Consider the following 6,589-nt stretch of genomic DNA (forward strand, 5'->3'; position numbering starts at 1 on the left):
TAGCCTTGCTGGAGATACCGGTATCGGGATGGACCTGCTTCAACACCTTGTAAATGTAGATGGCGTAACTCTCCTTCCTCCTGCGCTTCTTTTTCTTGTCGCTCTTCGAGATGTTCTTTTGAGCTTTTCCGGCCTTCTTGGCCGCCTTACCGCTGGTCTTGGGTGGCATTCTCTTCTAGTCGTCGAGTTAAAAAAACGTTTAAAAACAGAAAACGAGACAGACACGACGTGCACGTTACGACGAGTATACTCGATCTAAAACGCCGCACACCTAAAATCCCTCTATTTATAACGAGCGAGCGACAAACAGGCGCTCCGCCTTAGTTCGTCGTTCGACCATTGCCCTAACGAGATGGCGCTGTACCGACCATATAAATTTCTAGCCTTCGCCGCGTTCGGCATTTATTTCAAGCCGTACGTTTGTCAGTGCGCTTCGTGTCAGTCGCAGTAGGTGTTTTGCTGTTTATATCGTATAACAACATGTCCGGAAGAGGAAAAGGAGGTAAAGTGAAGGGAAAGGCGAAGTCTCGTTCCAGTCGTGCCGGACTTCAGTTTCCCGTCGGCAGAATTCATCGTCTTCTGCGTAAAGGAAACTACGCCGAAAGAGTGGGTGCAGGTGCTCCCGTTTATTTGGCGGCCGTAATGGAATATCTAGCCGCCGAAGTTCTCGAATTGGCAGGAAACGCCGCCAGAGATAACAAGAAAACCCGTATCATTCCGAGACATCTTCAATTGGCTATAAGGAACGACGAGGAGTTAAACAAGCTCCTTTCCGGCGTTACCATCGCCCAAGGCGGTGTCTTGCCCAACATCCAGGCGGTGTTGTTGCCCAAGAAGACCGAAAAGAAGCCTTAAATTTAATTCTTCGCCGCCGTCATCTCGAACGAAAAACAAAAACTTTTATAAAAACCATCTTCACATCGGCCCTTCTCAGGGCCAAAAATTCAACTCGAACGAATTGATTTTTTCGCCAAAATACAACAACCTATGAGAATCATGTTAAAAAGTCTTTTAGATATTTTAAAGTTAAACCGATCAATTAATTCATTATACGAGCGTAGACTGAACGGAAGATTTTCGATTACATTCAACCAAGAAAGATGATTTTTACGACTTTTCATCGTAATTTTTAGAAAAATTCAATGCCCGACTAAAGCACGAACTCGACAACTCTATCTATAATAATTTATTGATTATCTAATTCAAGAAACATTCCGATTCGTCGTAAATTTCTTCACATTTCGCACATTAATCTGTTAAGAACATACACACACACACCGGTCGCCTATACGTGCTCTCCGTCTCGATAATTTCTTGCAGCAGCAGTCGTCAGCGGTGAGCCGTAATACTACAATCAATCGTTTTATTTGCTATGAGATTTTGTTTCAAGTCACGTCTGAGGAGAGTAACTCTACCCCATATTGGACATAACCTCAAATATACTCTTCGTGGCAAAAACGTTCTTTTAACGATGGTCATTCTAACCTAAAACTGCTGTCAAAATTGTCAAAGTCGCCGCCTGGATCACAAATTAAAATGATCACTCACTCCGTACGATTTTCATTTCGATTTGAAGACAAACACACAATTGAGCAACATATTTAATTCGTTTGATTTATTTTGTGGTTCTGAAAAGAACCGTTTTTTTTTGTTTGTTTGTTTGCTTGCCTGCGGGGGGTTTGTTGTTATTCCTCTGAGGATGCGGATACACGTCATAAAATGATAAAATTAACCGCCGAAACCGTAAAGGGTACGACCTTGACGTTTCAGGGCGTAGACGACGTCCATGGCGGTGACGGTCTTACGTTTTGCGTGTTCGGTGTAAGTTACGGCGTCACGGATGACGTTCTCGAGGAAGACCTTCAACACACCTCTGGTTTCTTCGTAGATGAGACCGGAAATACGTTTCACACCACCACGACGAGCCAATCTTCTGATCGCCGGTTTCGTTATACCTTGGATGTTATCGCGTAGAACTTTGCGATGACGTTTGGCGCCACCTTTTCCCAATCCTTTGCCACCTTTACCACGACCGGTCATCTTGATAAAATTAGGAAATTCTTCGTACAAAACGACGTAGCTTCGACCAAGTTCGTTATGGAACTAACGTCAAAATTTCATTCCGCGGGACTATTTATAAGTTACGGCAGCTCCACCTCGCGTTAAAAACGAATCCACCAATGGCGTCGCCGTATGACTCATCGAGTTTATAAAACGGCCGTTGGCGCGACGAAAATTTTCAGTTGACTTTCGAACGTTCGTACGTACGGTCGGTCGTTCGGTCGAAGCAAGCAAGCAAGCCACTACCTACGTTAATTCTTTTCATTTGATTCATCCGATATCCGAGATGGCGAGAACTAAACAGACGGCTCGTAAATCTACCGGTGGCAAGGCACCTAGAAAACAGTTGGCCACGAAGGCGGCCAGAAAAAGCGCTCCCGCCACCGGAGGTGTCAAGAAACCTCACCGTTACAGGCCCGGTACGGTCGCCCTTCGTGAGATTCGTCGTTATCAAAAGAGCACTGAACTTTTGATCCGCAAGCTGCCTTTCCAACGTCTCGTCCGAGAGATCGCCCAAGATTTCAAGACCGATCTCCGTTTCCAAAGTTCGGCCGTGATGGCACTTCAAGAAGCCAGCGAGGCTTATCTCGTCGGCCTCTTCGAAGACACCAACTTGTGCGCCATCCACGCCAAACGTGTCACCATCATGCCGAAAGACATCCAATTGGCGAGACGCATTCGTGGCGAGAGGGCTTAAATTTCCTCCATCCATCCATCCATCCATCCGATCCGACCATCTAGAATTAACAAATTCTTCATCTTCGAAGGTGTTAAAAGAAGAAAAAAAAAATCGGTTCTTTTCAGAACCACAATTATTTTCCAACGAATTGAAAATTTATCGTTCGCGCATGCAACTTTTTGAGATTGAAAAAAAAAAAAAAAAAAAAAAAAAGTTAGGTTATGTGATTTATTCACAAAATTCGTACTTACATAAAACGATAAACTTTTGCTTTTTTCTTTCACATTAAATTTTCTTTTAACTGAGACTATTTGAAACATTATTATATAATAAAGTTTATCATTCTTTGTAATAACACTGTTTCGACAGTCAAATGAATAGACAAGAAAATCAAATGAAAGTATGTATCTCCTCAACAGAATGTGCATTGTCCAAGCGAATCTTTCGTTCGTTTCTTGAAAATAATTGTGGCCCTGAAAAGGGCCATTTATTTGTATCGATGGTGCCCCTACGTCGATATATACGATCGGAGCACGTTCCCGAAACCACCAGGACGTCGTCGTCGTTGAAAAAATTAAATCATCGTCGTCGACTTTTCACTTCTTTCTCTTGGGTGAAGCGGTTTTTTTCGCTTTGACGGTGACGGCTTTGGCCGTTTTCGGTTTCGGCGCTTTCGGTTTCTTGGTTGGACCGGCCTTGTTGGATTTCTTCGCTTTCGATGGCGTCTTGGGTTTGACGGGCGATCTGGAGGCGGCGCTGGCTTTCTTTTCGGGAGCGGACGCAGCCTTTCTAGCCTTCGATACGGCGACGCTCTTCTTTTCGGCGGCAGTTTTCTTAGACTTGGCCGAAGCGGCGGGGGCGGCCTTCTTACCGGCTTTTGAGGCGGATCCTTTTTCGGCGGACGTCGGCGCTGACGCGACGGAACGTTTAGCAACGCCCGTCTTCTTGGATTTCGCCGATGACGACGCGGTCGCAGCGGCAGATCTCTTTTTCGTGGCGGACGGAGCCTTAGCTGCACCGGTGACGGCAGAAGCCAACTTGAACGAACCGGAAGCTCCTTTTCCTTTGGTTTGGACCAACGAACCGGATGCGACGGCGCCCTTAAGGTACTTCTTGATGAAAGGCGCAAATTTTTCCGCGTCGACTTTGTAGTTGGCCGCGACATATTTCTTGATCGCCTGCAACGAAGAACCGCCGCGTTCCTTCAAGCCTTTGATGGCGTTGGTGACCATCTCCGAAGTGGGCGGATGAGAAGGTTTGCTTCTCGGATTTTTGGGCTTCTTCTCCTTCTTCACCGGTGAGGAGCCGGAAGTGGCACCGGCGACCGTCGAAGCTGCTTGATTTTCTACGTCGGCCATATTTTCGTCTATCGCGCGCGCGTTTTTTTCTTTTTATTATAGGTAGGCTTATTCTTCGGTGAAAGAACGAATGAACTTTACAGAACGAATTGGGCGCCAAAGTCAAAGTGTTGGCGCGTTCGAAAACGCGCGGACCGCGGACTAAACGAGAGCCTTCTCGTCGAGTTAGAAAATTCAGTGGGCCTCGAATACAGCTTTCGCGTGATGGCATCGTTCTCTTTACGCGAAGATCACCGCCTCCGGGTGCGGGAACATGAGCGATTCGGTCGGCGATGGCCTCCTGAATAACCTCAAGTTTTCCCGGACGACCAGCCGACCTCCAAAAGCGAACAAGGACCGATCGAACGTCGACTCGAACAAAGACCCTCCGAAACAAGGAGATGACATCCAAGTTCGACGCCGACGTTACGCGTTTTCCACGAATAACAGGAAAGTTCCGCTTTCGACCTGACAAACTTGGAAGCATCCTCTACAAGTTTCACGAACGAATCGGTCGAAAAGTACGTGCGATCTTTTCGAAAATCGCCTCGCAAAGAGACGCAGCACGGATCGGAGCGACGACCGACGAACCTGCAGAGTGTAGGAAAAAAATTCACAAACGGTCGAAGATGACGTCCGAGAAGGTCGAATTTTTTCAAGAACGAAGATAAAACCTTCGCCTTTCGTAGGAGTTGATTTTTGAAAACGATCTTGACGAACAGGTCGGAAAAAAAACGATGTCAATTTCGGACTCGACCATGAGAAACGAATTTGTACGACGAACGGACTTTTCGAACGACTTTTTTCGCAAAATCGACATTTTTTCCTCAAAAATTACCTCACACGACGAAATCCCATCATCGAAACATCACCGAAAACAGTTTTGACGGCGAAATTCTCGTCAATTTTACGAAAATAAAGGGAAAATCAGACGGACCACCGTCGAACATCCAGCGACGGGAACGGACGAGTTTTTTAATTTTTCTTGCCAATTCATTGCGAAAGAAGCAATTTTTCTCGACGAAACCATTTTATAATCATAAAAAAAACTCCCCAAACACCACAAACCAACAAAAATACGGAAATCTTGCATTGTTTGCATTTTTCAGACACTCTAAATAAAACTACGTCGATGTCGGCGGATTTTCAGTCGGTCGTCGGTCGACAGAAATCCAACGAAATTTTCATTTGTTCTTCTCAAAAACGAAAAACAAACAAATCAACAAAACATTCCCTACTATTAGTCGACATTTCGAGCAGAAACTACGAACGTCGAAAGATTTAAAAAATGAAATATGTAGGTGTGCGTGCGTGCGTACTTACTTGAAACTTTTTTCTTGTTTCATCGTCGCACTGGAACAAATTAAATTTTAATGCAATGTAAACGCGACCACACTTTCGACGAAAACATCTCTATGAATCGAACGACGTCGGAAAAAGAATAAATCGAGAAGAGAACAAATCATGAAACAACACACACCCACCCCGCCCGGCCCGGCCAGAGTGGTGGGAATTTCGATGAATGAACAGACAAAGAAACCAACTCTGTTATCAGTTCTAAGAAAGAAAGCAGGTAGCGGCGGCGGCGAACCTTCGACCGTACTACGGTCAGTTCATGAATTAACCCCGTCCGTTCGGAGTTTATTCATCTCCGGTCCGTGTCGGCGTTTACTTCAAGTGGGTGCTATTTCCATCTAAGCAAGCAAGTGAGTAAGTAAGTTCTCAAATTTTAAATTACGTTAATCGCAAGTGACTCGTTGAGATCGTCAAACGAACAATTTAATTTAACGCCTCATACGAGTTTTTTTTTTTCGTCATTTTGTCGCAAAAAAAAAACTAAAAAACGACTCGCAAAAAAAAATTTTTTTTTTTTCTTCTTTTAAATCTTGTACATTTTCTGACATGTGTACCATCGAAAAATGTCACATCCAAACGATCGAACAATCACAAAAAATCGTCAACGTACCATCTTGGAAAATTTTACCAGGCAACGACCATACCACGTTGAAAACTACCGGTTCTCGTCCGATCACCGAAGTCAAGCAACGTCGGGCGCGGTCAGTACTTGGATGGGTGACCGCTTGGGAACACCGCGTGCCGTTGTCTCTACTCTTTTCTTTTTTTATTAACATTTCTGATGTCAAACTTTTTTTAAATATATTTTTCACTATTTATATTTTCTCTCAGGAACTTATATAGTATGAAGACGAAAATTTTTAATTCGTTCGAGTTGAATTTGTGGTTCTGAAAAGAACCGATTTTTTTTCTTTTTTTTCCAACCAACTTCCAAGCTGCTCGAGGAGGATTTATTTTGAACTGGTGTATTTGGTGACGGCCTTGGTTCCTTCAGAAACGGCGTGCTTCGCCAATTCACCGGGCAAAAGAAGACGCACCGCCGTCTGGATCTCCCTGCTGGTTATGGTCGAACGTTTGTTGTAATGAGCGAGGCGACTGGCTTCAGCAGCTATACGTTCGAAGATGTCGTTCACGAAACTGTTCATGATAGACATAG

At 44.6% G+C, this 6,589-nt stretch overlaps 1 non-coding gene across 1 annotated transcript; it reads left to right on the forward strand.

Annotated features, from left to right (window-relative positions):
- The first annotated feature begins 6,063 nt into the window (after positions 1 to 6,063).
- On the forward strand, positions 6,064 to 6,183 carry LOC148165726 (5S ribosomal RNA). Its single transcript, XR_015771224.1, has one exon. It is a non-coding gene; the product is annotated as a 5S ribosomal RNA (ribosomal RNA).
- The last annotated feature ends 406 nt before the right edge of the window (positions 6,184 to 6,589 follow it).

The sequence above is a fragment of the Gnatocerus cornutus genome, unplaced genomic scaffold (assembly GCF_029298725.1).
Source record: "Gnatocerus cornutus isolate USDA-ARS CGAHR unplaced genomic scaffold, icGnaCorn1.1 ctg00000232.1, whole genome shotgun sequence".
Lineage (NCBI taxonomy): Eukaryota > Metazoa > Arthropoda > Insecta > Coleoptera > Tenebrionidae > Gnatocerus > Gnatocerus cornutus.